The following is a 20,415-nucleotide window of genomic DNA, read 5'->3' on the forward strand; positions in this document are numbered from 1 at the left end:
AACAAAGGGCCTGATTCTATTTTTAGTGTGTGGCAGCTGGCAGCCTTCCAGTCGATAAAGAGGGCTGGGGCTTTCTGTCCCTGATGCTGGTGGACTGTTCAAATCTTACAGCTGTGGCTGGTGTGAAACACTTGGATCCACCTCCCAATCATCATGGAACCCTAAGCCTGATGCTTCTCCTGCCTTGCCCTATCCAGTTTGGGATCTGCATGGAAGTCTGCTCTTCCCCCACCTCCCCAGAGAGCTTCACTATGTGAACAGTATAGCTTTGCATATCCTTTTGCTATTTTCTCGTCTCCAATGCCATCAGCAAACCAAATTTTAAGTGAAGAGTCTGGGCTCACAATCTGCAGCTCTCCAGTTTTGGAACTCATTTAGGTGTGGCCTACAGCTCACTCTACTGCACAGGCTGTGCCCTTTTCCTCCTCAGTGCTTTCTCAAGGGTCTCAATGCAGGAGCCATTCTTTGAAGACTTTGTGTTCTCTTTGAAGCTATGTGTCTCCACACATGACCCTACCACTTAAACCAAAATATTAGAATCATTCAGCAACAACCCCCCTTAACAACTACTGAGTACATATCCTACCCAGCACCTTAGCTATATTCCCATTTAATTTACACAATAATCTCATGGCATGGGTAGTATCAGTCTTTTCACGAATGAGATAATGGAGCCTAATGAAGTTCTCACTGCCTGATCAAAGAACTGAGACTTGAATCCAGAATCAGCTGCTTCTAGAGTTCATACTTTTGAACCTCATAGAATTCTGTCTCCATAGATATATAATATATTACCTAAATATACATAACCTTAAATATATGTTTAACCTAAAGGATATATATAGTTAGGCATATATAAATACATATTTACATATACATAAATATATTTGTATATAACATATGTGTTAGGTTAAATTCCTGAGGATATTTTCACCTTGAGCCAAAATAACTCAAGTTCTACCATAAAAAGTCATATATGTTTGTAAAAGGTAGAAGATATAAAAACAAATAGTAAAGATTGTGTTTGTACAATATAGATGTTTTCCAAATAGAGTTATCCAGACCCATAAATTTACATCTCATTAATAATAAAGCTGAGAGAATTTTAGCTCTTTTGGTATTTTAATAATGACTTCAAAGGTATTTAAAAGAACTCAAACCTTTATAATTCCATTCGGTTTTATAATAATTCAGTTTTTAAATTTTGTATCTATTACCCAATGCTTCCAGAAATCTACTACAGAGTTTGGTAAGATGATAATGTGTAGTTGGCTATGTGCTATTTCTATTTCAGTTGAAAATGCTGTGTGCTTATCATGGTCATAGAAATGCCAATTAAACTCTAAAAATGGCAAAAGGTTTTGTTTTCTAAGTATTCTTTGCTAACAGTAAACACTCTGGAGTTAGGCTGTTTGTCTGGGTTAACATTCTAGCTTTACCCTTTCTTTTCAGCTGGGTGAACCTTAACCTTTTTAGAGCTTATTTTCTTAGTTAAATGTGTATTATAATAGTAGATTCCACATGAAGAGGATTTTAGTTTATAAGGGGCAACTCAAGCTTAAGTCAGATATTGTTTAGATTGGTGTCTAGAACCACTTTGTATGTGTATACATATATAATTTAATGAATAAACTAACTTTCATGATTGTGTATGAGATGTTTTCAAAGTAAGGTTTAGTGTGAGGAAGGTGTTGAGTTTAAAGCTACCTTTATGTGACATAAGGAAAAATAGTTCTTTTTGACCTGTCATAATTCCTAAACACATGGTCATTTTAATTTGATCAGATGATTAATAAGCTAAGATTCTGGAAGTATTTTAATCAGAAATAGTTCATTATTTAGTGGCATGTGGTGGAATTAATATGAGGTTGCATTAAAAATGTACTTCAAAAGTGGACTGCATGCCCAAATATTCTAATAATATTGGAAGGAGAAAAGGTAAGAAGGATGTGCTTTCAGAGGCAAATTTCGGAAACCAAGGAATTATAGTTTCCACAGTCCTATGGGTGTCAGCATGGCTGCTGACTTTGGTCCTGGGCTCTGTCTAGTGCTGAGTTCAGGAAAGAACCTCCCATCCTCTTGGAGAAGGTGGCCTACAGTTGGGGCACATCCCGGGCTTGACATCCTCACTCAGTTTCCTCTGTCACATGTATGACTGGGTATTAGAAGCGGATAAGGAGCCTTGCTCTTAGGATGCCATCATAGGCTTCTTTAAAGGGTTTTGAAGGAAATATCACATTTTAAAGCATAGCTTCTTTCATGAGTCACCACCCATACTGGGTATATCATAAATAAACATTTTCAGAGATAGTCATTCTAAATCCCACTACAATGGTTTAGAATCTACCTATTTCCAAATGCTTCTTAGACTATTTATTGGACAATATTTAGTGCTGACCCACTCCTATTTATGTCCCTTAACCTATTTAGTCATCTTCTGTCTTTCTATAATAATTCAGCTTGGAAAATTCTGTATCTATCCATTGGTTTGCAGAACTACCTTTTATATCACTGTTTAGAACTATTGCCATACTTACCTGTCGTAACCATGTAAAACCAGGTAAATAAATACTAACTTAACTAGTAGCACTAACATTTGGGAAATTTGGCACCTAACTTGTTATATTGATTTAAACTAGTAAAACACATAGTCTCTAATGCAGAGCACAATAAAGGTGAGTTATGGTTGTTATTAAACTTAGCTAAAGACCTTGGTGTATTCGAAACAATCACACACATGAAGACTGACTAGATGGGTTTTGCCAATTGGTCCTAGGTGACACTGGAAAGAGTGGAAATGGTTATCCTCATCCTTGTTTTCCCATAGGGTAAGTTACTCAGGAGCAGGGGACAAGGTAACATGAGTCAAAGAAGCACAAGATCACTGGCCACCACTGATTGCCTAAAGGGCACTTTAGGCATGTCAATTTTAGGCAGGTGGATAGGATGGAGCACTTGTCATATGGTCTCAAACTGTACATCAGCAGAACTGGGACACATCTCTGCTTCTTGTGGGTCCCCTTTGGGTTGCTCTCATGTCTCACTGGACAGGGAAAATTTTCATTTGATCACCAGAATTCCAGATTTTGACCTCATCAACAGTGTTGTGCCAGTGAGCCTAAAGACCCAAGATCTCATGAGGCCAACCTTTGTTTTCCAAAAACCCTGTGATGAGACTAAGAAATAGGAAGTCACAGCCAGAAGTGGCATGTCTTAAACAAGCTGAATCCATGGAAATTCTTTTCCCCACTTTTCCACTGGCACTGAGTCTTTCCAGAAAACCGTTGCCATCTGGACAAAGCATTAAGGCTAGCAGCCAAGATCTGAAGGAGGAGGATGTTGGTTGGAGGAATTAGAGTGAGGGGCAGGGCACTTGGTGCAGGTGGCTGCTTTGGGCATGTTTGCCTGGCTGGAGGCTATTACTCTGTTGCTGCTTTGCTTGTTTTCTAGCACAAGTTTTGTGGCCATATTATCAAAGCTCCTGCTACCAGTCCAGCTGGCACCAAGGGTTTCTCTCTCAAAATGAGCATATCAGAGATGAACAATGAATTTAGTAAAGGAGGACAGAGTTTCCTTGCCACTGTGTTGTCAGCATAATCCAAATGAAAGAGGAAGCTGGAGATCAAATCCTGTACAAAAAGCAAATAGTACATGTCAATGAAATGATGCTCAAAGGGTATCTGAATGACTTAAGATTGACTTCTTGTCAATTGGGGGTTCCGTTTCTAAGAATTAGGGACGTAAATCTTCAAAATGGCCGTGGAAAATTTTTACATGCCTCTGATCTCCTGCTCAGTATATACAATAAATTTTGAGTGTATATGCTTATATGTATGGAGTTCTAGTCAGCTGAGACCTTGGTTGTAAATTTGAGAGTCCCCAGGATATATTTCCTTCCACTAATTATCCTTCTTCATTCATCTTTTTAACCACTAGTCATCCCTCTCCCTTGTGCCTCCTATAATTTCTCCAGGAAACTTTCTTTCCCTTGTGTCTTTGTTGGTAAAGCCATTCTGAATTCACTTTTTCTTTTTCCATTATCTTGATTTTGTGCTGGTACTGGGACTTGAACTCAGAACCTTGAGCTTTTGCTTGGCTTTGTCACTCAAGGCTGGAGTTCTACCACTTAAGTCACACATCCACTTCTGAGTTTCTACTGGTGAATTGTGGATAAAAGTATCATGGACTTTTTGGCCTGGGCTGGTTTCAAACTGCAATCCTTAGATCTCAGCTTCCTGAATAGTTAGTATTGCAAGTGTGAGTCACCAACACCCAGCTCAATCTATTTTCTTTTGGCTCCAGTGACCCTAAATTCTACCTGGCTGTGTCCAATTTGCTCCTCTCCATGTCTAATTCTTTAGCATGGTATTGAGCTGTGGAACAGTTGATAACATTTCTTTCTTTTTTTCTTTTTTTTTTTTTTGCTAGTCCTGGGCCTTGGACTCAGGGCCTGAGCACTGTCCCTGGCTTGTTTTTTGCTCAAGGCTAGCACTCTGCCACTTGAGCCACAGCGCCACGTCTGGCCATTTTCTGTATATGTGGTGCTGGGGAATCGAACCCAGGGCTTCATGTATACGAGGCAAGCGCTCTTGCCACTAGGCTATATCCCCAGCCCCGGCTATATCCCCAGCCCCTTGATAACATTTCTGAGAGAGTAAATAGATAAACTAGTAAACTAAGGGCTAATTCCTTGGAAATACATAATTGAAAGGTTGCTTAAAAACTGTTTTTGCCTGCAGTTCATTATTTTGGCTGGAAACACAGAGGAAGGAACATAGTTTTAGTTACTCTGCTTGAGAGCAGAATCAATAATTATCATTTATTCATCAGCACAAAATAGAGCAAATCAGTACCATGAGATGGACAAACACAGTGGCATGAGACTACTGTTTCTGCTAAGTAAGTAGTTATCTAAACAACATCTCATGTAATAGATAAGGAAACTGAGGCCCAAGGAAGTGGTATAGTGTGTGCAAGGTATTTTCTGGATATGACATTATCAAAAGCCACAAAAACTATGGTATCTAAAGAATTATCAATGCTCTAACAAAAGCCCTGATAGCAAGATTATTTAAAGTAAATCATTCTTGGCCTTGAAGGAAAGATTCACATAGTGATAGCTGGGACTACAGAGTCTCTTCCTAGAGCTTCATGTTGTTACCCACACCCTAAGAAACATGAAGAAAGGATAGCAACAGCATCTTAAAGACATGCCAGTTTTAAGAATTGCATTCTAGGGCTCCTTGTAGAGGGTATCTGGCTCAGGTACAAATGCTTAGTATGGCAGAGCAGAACTACACCCTGAGCTAATGCTTTCTCCTTACAGAAAAAGAAACATCACACTTAAAAAGATTCACTGCAACTAATTAGGCAAAAATTTCAAAATTGTGGGAAAACAAGCACACAGGGGACTTTAGGGGAGGCACAGATGTGTCCATTCATGTTGACAAGCTGACAGCCATTTCCAACATTTATCCCTAAGCAGTTTACTTTGCACTGTGCTACTGCCAATGATGATGACAGGAGAATAAGAGATTGCAGTGTGCTTGGGACTACAGCTGAGGAGTGCCTGAGGTCATAAAACATAAAGTCTTAGTGGCTCCAAAGATCATATACACTATTTTAGTTTAATATAGATGGGAGGAGCACTTCAGATCTTTGCATCCTTCAACACTCCCCTCTAGATCCTTGGCTTTTAAAACCCAAACTCTCTCAGCAGCTGTGAAACACTCTTTTCCTGAGGAGAAACTTGGAAGCAGAAAACCATAGAAAATAAGGCTCACACAGCTTGCACTTAAATCACAAGAGGTTTTTGCCTTTGGGTGGGCTCTCTAGGTTAAGCTAGGCTAAGGAAGGCACCAGCTCAGGCTGTGACATATAGTAGATGCTCAACAAATATTGGCTAGATCTGAATTTTTCTCCCAGAGGCATTCTTTGTTCCCGCTCCAACTGCACCAATATGAACACCAGGAATTGCCTGGTAAGTAATGCAGTGGTTCTTAAACTTTGTTGCATATTAGTCTCGCAGGGAGCTTAAAAAAGACCCAGATGTCTAATGATATCCCAAAATAAATTAAATTAGGATGTTGTCCAGAGGAAGCCATTCATCAGCCTTTTAAAAAAGTTATGTATATATATATGTATATGTCCTATACATATATATGTACATATTTGTATATATGATTACAATGTGCATATGGTAAGGGAAATTTGCTTTAACAAAACACTCAAGGTCACAATGAGAGTGTGGCTGCCGCCTTAGTTACAGAAGAGGAGTTGTTGGGAAGAGGAAAGTAGTGAACAGGATTTTATCAGTTGTATTTTATAGCTCACTGTTCTGCTCCTCTTTACGGTCCTACTCTGCCTCTGCTCCCTACTGTCTCATTGGCTGCCTGAATTTGTGTGGTAAGGATAGGAAAGTTTCCAGAAGCTTCTCCTACCACTACCTGAGTTTGGCATATCAGGGAGGAAAGACCGGAGACATGGACAGCAGAGATCTCACTGCTGCAATGGGCTGTCCTGGGAAGGCTGAGCCACCTCCTGGAGTTTCTAACTAATTTCAGAAGGCCTTCCTGTGTGTGTGTGTGTGTGTGTGTGTGTGTGTGTGTGTGTGTGTGTGTGTGTGTGTGTGTACTGTATATACTATTTTTAGCATCAATTAGTTGTACTAGAGGCTTCACTTTAGACTGTTCATTTATGTATACAATACATCTTGACCAGAGTCACCTCTTGTCATTACTCCCTCTTCTCCTTCCACTTCCAAACCAATCTTAGACAGCTTCATGGTAGGTAGGTAGATGTTGTATTGTGTCTTGAGTCAATCAAGGGCTCTATCTGTACCCACAGAGACAAAGTCTCACCTATGAACCTGAAGAACAACAGGTGAACTGGGAAGTTCTCAAAGCGCTTGTCACCATGATCTTACCCTGATTTCTCTCAGGCTGCATCCCCCTCTCAATGGAAAAAGAAAAGTCCAAATGTCATGGGAAACCACAGGAGGGAGAAGGGCAGTGAGAGAAGGAAACTCAGTGGCAGATGGGTGGGAAATAACAATAATACAGAGAGAAGAACCTGATGATTCTTCCACAAAACCTATCAGCCTATGAAAAGACATTTGAGAATTAAAAAAAAAAAAGGCTGTGTGAACCTGAGCCTATTCAAGTCTTTTGTGGGGGAGAGGCTGACCCCTGACTCCCTGAATTCCTGGCAAAGAGCACTGCTATAGGAGAGAGCACCATGGAATTCCTGAGAAAATCTGAACCCACATGAAAGGGTGTAACTGGATTCAAAAGCACCGGAGACTTCTCTGTGCCGGAATCACTGTCAAGTTCAAGGGCACAGTGTTCTTAACTGGTTGAATTTCATCTTCTGGGCACTGTTTCTGGCATCTGTTTCTGAATTCTGATATTCTGTCGCACAACTGGATCAACAGTAAAAAGATCTTTGAGAATGAGATTGGCAAAAAAGGAGGCCAGCATCAAATGCCTTATCTCAGTCAGTGTTTGCCCAACTGAAAGCAGACTTCCATTCAGCCAAGTGCTTGAGGGGCACTAAGAAGTCTGACAGGGGACATTTGATAAATATTTTGATTTCATTGAAACATCTTCTGCATATTACTTGTGCACCATTTCAAATTGCTGTGATGTAGGCCCAACAATCTGATGTATTTGGGCCTCCATTTCCTCACTTCCCAAAGAAAAGCTTAGCTAGGTGCATGTCTCATATATATATATATATATTCAAAGTGATATACAGAGGGTTTACAGTTTCATATGTAAGGCAGTGAGTGCATTCCTTATCAAACTTGTTACCTCCTCCCTCATTTTTCTCCCACCTTCCCTTCTCCCTAATTCCCTCCCCTCATGAGTTGTACAGTTAGTTTTCAGCATATTGTCTTGTAAGTATTACTGTTGCATTGGTTCACCTTTTACTCTTTGTCTCACCATTTTGATATTCCCCTTCCCTTCCCTAGTTCTGATAAATGTATATACAATAATAAGGGTACCAAAATCAGTTATAGTGACCTCAGGGTAAAACCACAGGGAAGAAAAACAAAAGAAAAAGGCATAATTTCACATAATACATTGAAGAACAATGATAAGCCAATTATTTCCATTACTTGGCGTTGATTTCATTTAGCATCATCTTATGTGTTTATATGTGCATAGCTATTGAGCTACTGTGAACTTCTGCTAAGACTCTCCAGCATATACTAATTATTACCAATGAGGGAAACCATTGGGTCTGTATTTCTTTGGGTCTGGCTCACCAGCTGTGGTGGCACCTCCTATATTTAAATGCCCAACTAGGGTGTTAGCAACACAGATGCCCCTGGAAAGTTAGAAACTAGGATGCTAAGACAATCACATAATCAAATATAATGGCAGAACTAGTTAGGGAAGAAATGTGGGGTACCTAACATGTAGTAATGTGTGTGTGTGTGTGTGTGTGAGTGTGTGTGTGTACAAAATTGTGCAGATACTGGGGTATTTGTTGAGAAGTGCAATTTTACTAGTTGTGCCTCACTGTTTAAAGATTCACATAGCATCAAGATGTCCACCTAGTTATAGAGAGTTCACCTGAAGGTATCAGAGATTCCTGCTTCAGTTTTATGATATACATGCCTACTCATAGCCTGTGAAGGTACCTCATTCTATCTGTAGTCCAAGGGCACCATGTGAAATGAAATGAAGCAGAAGAGGAAAAACATAACATAACCTTTTTCACAGCATAAAACAGAGGCATGGACTCTCTCAAATATTCACAAGGGATCAATTGATATTAGTACTGAAACTGTTTATACAATATATTAATTAAAGTATGGTATATGCAGGGAAGAAGTCCAGTGATATAAGCCTTTTGAACAACTAACTCACAGTCTAACACAATGAATACTAGAGTGCTGGTATTTGATGGGGCAGGTGGTGGTGAGGTCAAGGGAGAGGGAATAGATGAATAAAGAGAGGAAAGATAGGAGAGTGCAAACAAAATATTCTCTCTGTATATATATATACATATATATTACATATATTATATATATAGGAGAATTGAGGGGATGGGCAGGGTTGGGGAGAGATGGGAGAATGATGAAAGGGGGATATTAATCAAGATACATTGTATTCATAAATTCATGTTAAATTCTAATTCCTTTGTACAACTACTTAAAGATAATAAAATTCCACACAACCAACAATAAAGATAATAAGACTATAAAAATAAAAAAGTAGGTAATTAAAATTATTTATTTGTAAATTTCAAGCCTACTAATATGTAAGACTTTAAAAATACGTGGTATGAATGAGCAGAACTTCTGAGTCCTGGCCAATCATCATGGTGAAACAGGTTCAGCCTTAAGCAAAAAGGCTTGATCCCGGGACAGCTTCGCAATTCCTCAGCACCAGTGTGTCTCCTCTACTTCCCTGCAGGGAATCTGTCCCCCTTCCCTTCTACTGAGTCACAAGTGCACACTTGGAGGTTGGGATGTCCAAGTACTTCAAAAGTTGCCCTTTTCCGTGCTCTACTTCTCCTTATAATTACTTCTCCTGTTTCAGATTCTCATTTCAATACTAAGTGAGAGTTCTCCAAAGTTCACTCTTGTAACCCAGAGCAACCTCAGTAAAATTAAAATCAATTAGACCTGTGTGAGTGTAATCACAGTATCTTAATGAATTGGAAGAGAATGATTGTCTTCTGAGAAACAAGCTGTTATGAGAGTGAGAGTGAGTGTGTCAGGGACTGCTCAGCCCTTGTCAGATTGCTCTTAGTTCCATCAGGGCTTGCAAAAAAGATGGGACATGAAGACGAGGTAGGATCCAACCCCCTCAGAGGGCACAGGTGCATGTCCTAGCTCTGTGTGTCTGGCAGCTGTGCAAGTTATCTGCAGCTTGGGTTCCTGTAGAGGCCAGAGCATGGTGGACAACCTGGGGTGGAGGGTGTGCAGCCAGGGCCTGCTCTGCTAGTGGCCTTGGTTGTGCCTTTCCTGGAAATGTCTGAGCCCAGGACTTCATCCTAAGGTCCTGAGCCTCACACAGGACATAGCTTGAGCTATGACCCTTATTAGGCACTCCACAGTCTCCAAAAACCAATTAACTGACTAGAAAATGTTGATTTTGCCTCTGGAAAAAACAAGACAGATGAGGGAGCTTGTATGTACAGGTGGCTTGGGCAAGGTGGGAGGAAAACAGGAAAGGACTAATACCCAGGAGTTTCCAGCTCTTCTCATGGAGAAACAAGCAGTTTCAAGGTCCAGGGCCTGAACGTGGGGCATTCCTGCAACTACAGAATCAGTGTTTCTCAAAGAATGAAAGAATGTTGCTGGGTTCTGCTATAGACCTAGAAATCAAAACAGCAAGGTTTGGGTGGAAAGACGTAGATGCCTGTGTTAGATAAATACATCTTGGTGATGTCTGTATACTGAGGGCTTGAGATTCATTACAGAGCAACTTACACAGTCATTTTGAAACTCCATGGAGCTTTACTTTGCCTAGAGACTTTGTGGTCAGTCCTGATTGGGGCTGTCCTCTTCTCCTCTTTTTTTCCCCTCCCCTCTTATCAACTGCCCTTCCCTTTCCTTTTCCCTTCTCTTGTCTTCCTGCTTCTCTCTCCTTTTCATACCCCCCACCATCCCCATGAATTAGGCACTACAAAGTGGGTACAGAACTAACATATGGACATGTACTTCAAGAAGCAAATATTTGTTGTAGTGGAGGAGATAGTCATCTAAACAAGTAATCCCACAAACTTCTGTGCTGCATGTACAGTAAAGATAGCTTCAAAGTGTTCTGGAACAAAGTAGGAGAAGCAATAAACTCTGAGAGCCAAACAGAACCTCCAAGGCCCAAGTCAAAAGAGAATCCTTTAAAATGTGCCATTGAAATAATTCTTCATGAGAGAGAATCAATAAGTTGGAATGAGAAACAAAATGCCTTGAAGTGGGAAGTGTCATGCAAGTTTGAAACATATCTGGGGACAAGTCTAGATTGTCCACCAAACAGTCATTTTTAGGAGGGGTTTGTGTTATTGGTTTTGACTCTAACCTCAGACCCTAAGAATGGGCTTCTTCCCCCAAGACATCTTCTCAGGTAGCCCAAAGTTTGGTTTCAATTGGAAAATGCTTTGAGGCTATTTTATGAGCACAAATCTAGTGTTCCTCATGTGGGGTAGGTAAGGAGATGGGCAATGAAGGGGCGGGGAACCCACAGAAACAGGTTCCTGTGGGCTTGGAATGAACTGAGTCCTCAGACAAGGTGTCAGTTGTCCCTTGTTGTCTCCAGGCTAGAATGCGTGCTTTGGATCCAGTAGCTATCAAATGGCACCTGACGCCCCTACTCAGCCGCTGGCCCTGACACTTGCTTACCACAGGCATGGCTTGGCTAAGTGTTATGATCTTTGAAAAATAATGCGTGTAGGATGGATATCTGAAAGTAAGCTGAGAACAATGGTCCACATTAAAATACTGACAGCCCTCAGAGCCTGCAGTGGTGAGGAAAAACCACATGCCTGCACTAAGTAGGGAGTCAGGAGACCTGGGATATAATTATTGATGTGCAATTTATTTATTTTTACTTTTATTTTTTGCTGGTCCTGGGGCTTGAACTCTGAGCCTGGGCACTGTCCCTGAACTTCTTTAGCTCAAGAGTAGTTCTCTACTAATTGTGCCACAATTACACTTCTGGCTTTTTTTTTTTTTTGAGTAGTTTATTGGAGATAAGAGTTTATTGGATAAAACTTCTTTAACAAAGACTCAGAAATGCTACAAATCAAAGAAAGGATGGACAAATGGGTCTGCATCAAACTGCAGAGCTTCTGCAGGGCAAAGGACATAGCACGCAAGATAAACAGAAAGCCCACAGATTGGGAAAAGATCTTTACCAGCCATACAAAGGACAAAGGCCTCATATCTAAAATATATACAGAACTTAAAAAATTAAATTCTTCCAAAACAAAACCGCAAAGAACCAACAGCCCTCTCAACAAGTGGGCTAAAGACTTAAAAAGAGACTTCTCTGATGAGGAAATGAGAATGTCCAAGAGACATATGAAAAAGTGTTCTATATCACTGGCCATAAAACAAATGCAAATCAAAACAACATTGAGATTCCACCTCACCAGTAAGAATGTCCTTTATCAAGAAAGCTAACAATAATAAATGTTGGAGGGGATGTGGCCAAAAGGGAACCCTATTTCATTGTTGGTAGGAATGTAAACTGGTTCAGCCACTCTGGAAAGCGGTATGGAGATCCCTCAGAAAGCTAAACACAGAGCTCCCCTATGACTCAGCAGCCCCACTTTTGGTCATCTACCCAAAAGACCACAAACAAGCACACACTAAAGCCACCAGCACAACAATGTTCATCGCAGCACAATTTGTCATAGCTAAAATATGGAACCAACCCAGATGCCCCTCAGTAGATGAATGGATCAGGAAAATGTGGTACATATAAGCAATGGAATTTTATGCCTCTATCAGAAAGAATGACATTGCCCCATTCGTAATGAAACAGAAGGACTTGGAAAAAATTGTACTAAGTGAAGTGAGCCAGACCCAAAGAAACATGGACTCTATGGTTTCCCTCATAGGGAATAATTAGCACAGGTTTAGGCTAGACACGGCAGAGGATCACAAGTGCCTAATAGCCCTATGCCCTAATGCCCTTATGAACGCATAAGATAATGCTAAGTAAAATGAACTCCATGTTATGGAAAAGACTGTTATATCACTGTTTTTGTTTTGTTTTTCCAGGTGTGGCTAGTTTCTATTCTGGGATTTTTCTTTCTTTTTTTTGTAATTTATTTATTAATTAAAGAAAAGTTTTTTTTTGACAAGGTGTTGTGCAAAAAGGGTACAGTTACATAGTAGGGCAGTGTGTACATTACTTGTGATATCTTACATCCTGTTTTTCTTTCCCTTCCCGAGGTCAGGTAGACATATATACAATACACAATGTACCAAAAACATATACAATAGCCACGTGGCCAACGCCAAAGAAAGTTCGCCTAGGGCTTTAAATGTAATGTCAACAATAGACAATATGTCGACAATAGTCTTATATGAACATACATACATAGCCTTTGAGCTATTGTGATCCACTGAGAGGTCAATTTTTGACCTTTATATGTTGAGTAGTAGTTTGGTTTTAGTTACATAGTGTAGGGTCGCTGACCCAAACCTGTGGGAAATACCATTTGACAAGAAGTTTTGGCTTCACAGACCTGGTCTCTACTGTCTCACCCTCCCCCCACCTTAACAGTCATATATCAGGGAGATCATGCCCCTTTGTTTTCTGTGTTCTAGGCTTGTCTCGCTCAACATTATTTGTTCAAGTTCTGACCATTTCCCTGCGAATGCCAATATTTCACCATTTCTAATCGCTATATAGTATTCCATTGTGTATAGGTACCATATTTTTTGGATCTATTCATCTGTGGAGGGGCATCTGGGTTGTTTCCATATTTTGGCTATTGTGAATTGTGCAGTGATAAACATGGAAGTGCAGATGTCTTTTTGATATCTTGGGACCTGTTGTTCAGGATAGATGCCTAGGAGTGGTATGGCTGGGTCATAGGGTAGGTCTATGTTGAGCCTTTTGAGAAACCTCCATACTGTTCTCCAAAGTGGTTGTTCTAATTTGCACTCCCACCAACAATGGAGGAGGGGTCCTCTTTCCCCGCACCCCCTCCAGCATTTGTTGTTGCCTGAGTTCAGAGTATAGGCCATTCTAACTGGAGTGAGGTGGTATCTCAGGGTTGTTTTTATTTGCATTTCCTTTACTGCCAGGGATGTTGAACATTTCCTCATATGTTTCTTTGCCATTTTTATCTCTTCTCTTGTGAAGTCTCTCTTTAGCTCCTTTGCCCATTTCCTAATTGGTTTACTGGGCTTGGAGGGGCTTAGTTTTTTGAGTTCTCTGTAGATGACAGATATTAGGCCTCTGCCTGTTGCTGTGCTGGTAAAGATCCTTTCCCATATGGTTGGCTGTCTTTCTATTTTGGAGGCTATGTCCTTAGCTGTGCAGAAACTTTTTATTTTGTATTAGTCCCATTTGTCAAGTCTCTCCCTTATTTGTTGTACCCCTGGGACTATATTCAGGAAGTTCCTTCCTGTGCCTATAAGTTCTGTCTCTCCTACTTTGAGTTTTCTGCATATGGCTTCCCAGTTTTCCCAGCACCAGTAGTTGAAGAGGCTCTGTTTATTCCATTGTATGTCTTTAGCTCCTTTGTCGAATATCAGCTGACTGTAAGAGTGAGGTTTTATTTCTGGGTCTTCAATTCTATTCCACTGGTCTTCAGGTCTGTTTTTATACTAATACCAGGCTGTTTTTGTTACGATGGCTCTATAGTAGAGCTTGAAGTCTGGTATTGTGATACCTCTTGCACTGCTTTTTTTGCCTAGAATTGCTTTGGCTATTCTAGGTCTTTTGCTGTTCCATATGAATTTATGGGTTGCTTTCTCTATTTCAGTGAAGAAGGTAGCTGGGATTTTGATGGGGATTGCATTGAATTTGTATAACAATTGGGTAATATGCCCATTTTCACTATATTGATTCTGCCTACCCATGAGCATGGGAGGTCTTTCCATCTCCTTGTGTCTTCTTTGATTTCCCTTATTAGATTTTTATATTTCTCATTAAATAGGTCTGTCATGTCTTTGGTTAGGTTGATCCCTAGGTACTTTATTCTTTTTTTGGCTACTGTAAAAGGAATTATTTCCATAATTTCCTTTTCTGCTTGTATATTGCTGGTGTACAGAACAGCTGCTGACTTTTGTGGAGTATCCTGCTACTTTGCCAAAATGGTTTATTCGGTGTAGGAGTTTGGGGACTGAGTTTTTTGGGTCCTTCAGATATAAGATCATGTCATCTGCGAATAGGGATAGCTTGATTTCTTCCTTGCTGATGTGGATCCCTTTGATGTCCTCCTCTTGTCTTATTGCTATGGCTAGGGATTCCAGCACTATATTGAAAAGAAGTGGGGAGAGTGGGCATCCTTGTCTTGTTCCTGAGTTTAGGGGGAATGATTTTAGTTTCTCCCCATTTAATACGATGTTAGCAGTTGGTCTTGTTATATCACTGTTGTAATTACTTTCAACATGCCATGTGAAACTGTAGCTTCTATTGTTGATGATCCTCTTGTATCCCCTTCCTGTGGTTGCACCCGCACTATCACTGTATCTCATCTGAGTACCCTGGATACTGTATATACTGGTATTAGAAGTAGGGAAATGAAGGGAATATCAAACTCAAAAGGAAAAGGATAAAAAGACAACTCCAAACGCAATACTTGCAAAACCATTTGGTGTAAACCAACTGAACAACTCATGGGGGGGAGAGGGAAAGGGGGAGGCGGGAAGGGAGAATGAGGGAAGAGGTAACAAACAGCACAAGAAATGTACCCAAGGTCTATTGTATGAAACTGTAACCTCTCTGTACATCACTTTGACAGTAAATAAGAAAAAAAAAAAAGAGTTTATTGGATTTTCCCACCCAGATAGCTGTGATCCGAGATCCACAGATCTCAGCCTCCAGAATAACTATGACTACAGGTTTGAGCTACCAATGCCCTGCTTGACATATAATTTAGATGCAGTAAAATTAACTCCTTGTAAACATATATGTCAAATTCAAAGTTGTAGCATTCTGTTCATTATAGTACTAACATGCTATCACCAGTAAAGTAGCAAGAAAATTTAATAATTTTACATTACTTGGTAAAATTAATTTCTTGAATGTTAGGTTTCAAGAACATTTTAGTGTCTACTTGTTTGTTTATCTATTTATTTTCTGTCTATTTGTCTGTTATTTATTTGTCTATTTTTTCATTTCAATGAACTCAGGTCTTTGAGAGCATTCCAGGCAAGTGCTCTATCCCAGCTCTCCTAGAACAGGACATAAGGAAAACTTATACCAGTCCTATGTTATGACCAAACTGGGACTCTGCAAGGCAGCCTTGGTACATCTTGAGAACACTCCTGATCTTGCTGCTTATTATGCTGTCACATTACTGGTTGTGTGCTGGAATGGCTCCAAGTGTGCATCTCTTCCCTGCTCAATTCAGTGATGTCACTTCGATGACTGAAAATCATCCATAGTAGGTATATTTATACCATGGAAATAGGCAAATGCTTTATATCAGAATTCCCTTTCTCTCCTCAGAGAGAATTTATTCCCACTTGTTAATTATTTAGTAGCCTAGCAAAGCTTTTGACATCACTAAAAACAGTCATAAAACTAACTTTTAGGGCTTGAGTAACATTTTAAATTCCCATTTAAATGATAGCTTTTGAAATCTGGATGCCTTGCCTAAAAACTACATGTTTTGAAAATCAGAGTTTTTTTGTGTTTAATTTTGATAAATAAACTTCTCTTATTTTCTTCATATGGATCTGTGAGTTTTGACAAATGAATGTAGTCATGTAATCATTACTATTTCCCTGGACTGTTTGAAGTCAGGCATGGCCGGGTGATATTTTTACTTAGTGAAATGAAATAGTGTTCGATTTGGTATCATTTGGGGTCCAAGTTATAGAAAGCAAACAATATTGCAGAAAAAATCAGTCATCCTGGGAAGGGCATGTTAACATGGATTAGGGAACCAATGCTTTAAAACCCTGACATTTAAGTTATTTCTGTAAGCCATTCCCACTATGACACTGATTATTTGTACTGGGCATTTGAATTTTTTTTCCAGTCCTGGGCTTGGACTCAGGGCCTGAGCACTGTCTCTGGCTTCTTTTTGCTCAAGGCTAGCACTCTGCCACTTGAGCCACAGCACCACTTCTAGCCATTTTCTATATATGTAGTGCTGGGGATTCAAACCCAAGGCTTCATGTATACAAGGCAAGCACTCTTGCCACTAGGCCATATTCCCAGCCATTTGAAATTTTTTTGAGTACATAATATCAACCACCAGTACTATTAATATTTGCCTACCATGGGGCCACATGGTTCTAAACTTGTACACGTTGTGTCCTTGACACCTCACATCTTTGCTCCCTGAGTTCTTTCTCTCACATACCCATCTTCCTTTCTGTGTCTAGTAATGTCTTACTTATCCTTAGTAATATAGTTCAATGTCATCTTCTATTTTAAGTCTCTTATAAAATTATTTGTTCCACCATTAAGTTCCCAGGGAAATATATAAAAATGTTCATATTGTGCTACTACTATTTGTCTACTTCTGCGGATTCTTCCTCCCCTATCCCCACAACTAGATTCCTTACTCGCTGAGGTGCTTGTGTAACACTGATGTTTCAAGCCAGGGAGGAGATAGGAGGTACTATGTCAAGATGAAAGAGTATGTAAGGTCATTATGCGATGGGTTTTAAACCAATTATGGAAAAGAAAACACAAATCCTGTTCATTTCCTCTAACCAGAAGTCATTATATTTTAACCAAAGGAGTTCAAGTGAAACTTTTAAATAAAATCCTCTTAGAAAAGCTCATTCATGGATAGATCTAAACTGCCTGGGTAGTATCACAATCAAATCTGGACCAATCAGCAATAAATTTTGACATAGCCTAATGAAGTTTAAACAATGGAGTTAGCACTCATGATCTGTTTCCCAATATTAATGGTACTCCTGACCACAAGAAGGATTGTCTGAAAAGACCCCAGCTATTCATGCTTAATTGTCAGGTTAGAAAGCCAGCAAGGTGGGGACCTAACACTTTCTTGTGGCTGGAGAGAATGTGGCCACACTCCTCTTCATATGAAATAGTGGTATCTTCCCCAGAGTGCCAGCATTTCTTGGAGCTTAAGATTCCCGATGCTGAGAGCTTGTATTTTTAGATGGCTCCTGTAAATACATGCACCCAAATGCAGACTGCCTGGTACTAATGTACTTTCATGATCTCCCAACTAACAACATTACAGAACTTGCCTTATGAAAAGGGAGTAATGAGGTTAGAGATAAGAGCTGTGATGGATGTGTGTCCTTCCCTGAAACACAGCTCCCTTCAGCAGAGACCATAGTCTTAGCAGACACTATTACCTTCTTCAACTGTCTGACTCTAACTTTGCAATTTTCTTTTCTTTGGTTCCATTGACTAACTCAAAATATGTGAAACTGTACAACATATCCCTAGCCTTAGCAGATGACAGGAAGCAACTCAGAATAAACCCAGGTTAAAGAAAAAGTTTCCACTAACAGCTCAATAAGTGCTATTACTAACCAGTCAGCATCTTATAATTTGAAAAGCATGTTCACACACATGAATTCATTTGCCTCTTCCAGTATCGTGTAAAGCATAGCTTTATTATTTTTATTTTCTAGGTGAGGAAACTGAGGCTAAGGTCATCCAGGAAATCAACAATGAAATTAAGATAAGGATAGGTTTGCCAATTCCATACATGGCTCTTTCAAGTAGGCCACAATGGTTGGCATACCTTGTAATCTTTTACTCTTCCGATAAAATGTTTCATATTGTTGACAATTCAGCTTATATCAAATTATATTTATATATACAGTAGAGCAGACACAAGCCATGTTGAGTCTTGTAGAGAAAAGGGAGATGTAATTCTCGTTTAAAACAAAGACTGAACAAATAAGCACTTCCAAGAGACCCGAGATTGCCAGGCAATCACACCTGTATTTTTTTAGCTATTTGGGAGGCAACCATTGGTAGGATCACAGTTCCAGCTCAGCCCAAGCAAAAAGTTTTGAGATACTACATCTCAACCAATAAAAGTTTGGCATGCTGGCGCATTCCTGTCATTTTGGCTATGGAAGAAGCAGAAATGATAGAATCGTGGTCCAGGACAGCCAGGGATAAATGCTAGGCACTATGGAAAAAATAATTAAAGAAAATATGTTGGGGTATGGCTCAAGTGGTAGAATGCTTGCCTAGCATGTGCAAAGCCCTGAGTTCAATCTCAGTGATACAAAAAAAAAAGGCAGAGAGCCACTTTATATGACTGATGAAAACCCAGTATTCTAGTGAGGCAGCCGGACCAGCCCGCAGCCCGGTCCGGCCAGCAGCACCGACCCGCAAGGAAGCGGGAGCAGCCCCCCTGAACGGACTGGCCCGACCCCTCATCGACCCACCTGGGAAAAAAGCCACGCTGCCGCCTCGCGCCGCCGGTACTCCTTGGAACCTGGCACCCCGGAAGTGCCCGCCTCCCAGAAAGGCCCACCCGGGGAGTGACACAGGGGGAGGGAGCACCGCCCTCCGTCAGTGTGGCCCGGCCGGCGAGCAGGGCAGGCGGAGGGGCCCGCAGCCCGGACCAGCCAGAAACCAGGAGAAGCCCGCAGCCCTGACCGGCACGCTGACCGGACCGGCCAGCAGCCCAGACCAGCCTCGCAGCAGGAGCAGCACCCTGCCGGGACTAGTGAGGCAGCCCGACCAGCTCGAGCCTGGTCCGGCCAGCACCACCAACCCGCAAGGAAGCGGGAGCAGCCACCTTGAACGGACTGGCCCGCCCCCTCATGGGCCCAGCTGGGAAAAAAGTCGCGCCGCCGCCTTGCGCACTCCTTGGAACCTGGCACCCCGGAAGTACCCGATCCCCTGACGGGCCCGCCTCGCGCATGGGGAACATCGCCGCCTCTTCCGCCAAGCCCGGAAGAACACGCGCGGGAAGGGGAGACCCGCACACCCTCTCCCAGAGCCCCTGCCCCGCTTCCGCCCAGCCCGGGGAAGCCCGCCGCCGCTTCCGCTGGTGGCGTGCCTGGAGAAGGCCGCAGCCTCCTCTGCCATGCCCGCCACCTGCACTCCTTGGATCCTGGCACCCCAGAAGTGCCCGCCCCCCAGACCGGCCCTCCTCCCTGAAAGGCCCACCCGGGGAGTGACACAGGGGAAGGGAGCACCGCCCTCTGTCAGTGTGGCCCGGCTGGAGAGCAGGGCAGGCGGAGGGGCCCGCATCCCGGACCAGCCAGAAACCAGAAGCCCGCAGCCCTAACCGGCACGCTGACTGGACCGGCCAGTAGCCCGGACCAGCCTCGCAGCAGGAGCAGCACCCTGCCGGGACTAGTGAGGCAGCCAGACCAGCCCGCAGCCCGGTCCAGCCAGCAGCACCGACTCACAAGGAAGCGGGAGCAGCCCCCCTGAACGGACTGGCCCACCCCCTCATCGGCCCAGCTAGGAAAAAAGCCGCGCCACTGCCGCCTGCACTCCTCTGAACCTGGCACCCCGGAAGTACCCGCCTCCATGACCGGCCCGCCTCCGCGGGCCAGGCATGGGGAACATCGCCTCCTCTTCCGTCAAGCCTGGAAGAACACGCGCGAGAAGGGGAGACCGGTACCCCCTCACAGAGAGCCCCGGCCCCGCTTCCGCCCGGCCCGGGGAAGCCCGCCGCCGCTTCTGCTGGTGGCGTGCCTGGAAAAGGCCGCAGCCTCCTCTGCCATGCCCGCCGCACGCACTCCTTGGAACCTGGCACCCCGGAAGTACCCGCCCCCCGGACCAGCCCGCCTCCCGGAAAGGC

The 20,415-nt window shown here is 42.1% G+C and overlaps 1 protein-coding gene across 1 annotated transcript in view; it reads right to left on the reverse strand.

The window, feature by feature from the left end:
• The window catches only part of Chn2 (chimerin 2), a 312,915-nt gene that overhangs the window by 46,583 nt on the left and 245,917 nt on the right, over positions 1-20,415 (reverse strand). The gene's annotated exons all lie outside the window — the stretch shown is intronic.

This window comes from Perognathus longimembris, chromosome 2, assembly GCF_023159225.1.
Source record: "Perognathus longimembris pacificus isolate PPM17 chromosome 2, ASM2315922v1, whole genome shotgun sequence".
Lineage (NCBI taxonomy): Eukaryota > Metazoa > Chordata > Mammalia > Rodentia > Heteromyidae > Perognathus > Perognathus longimembris.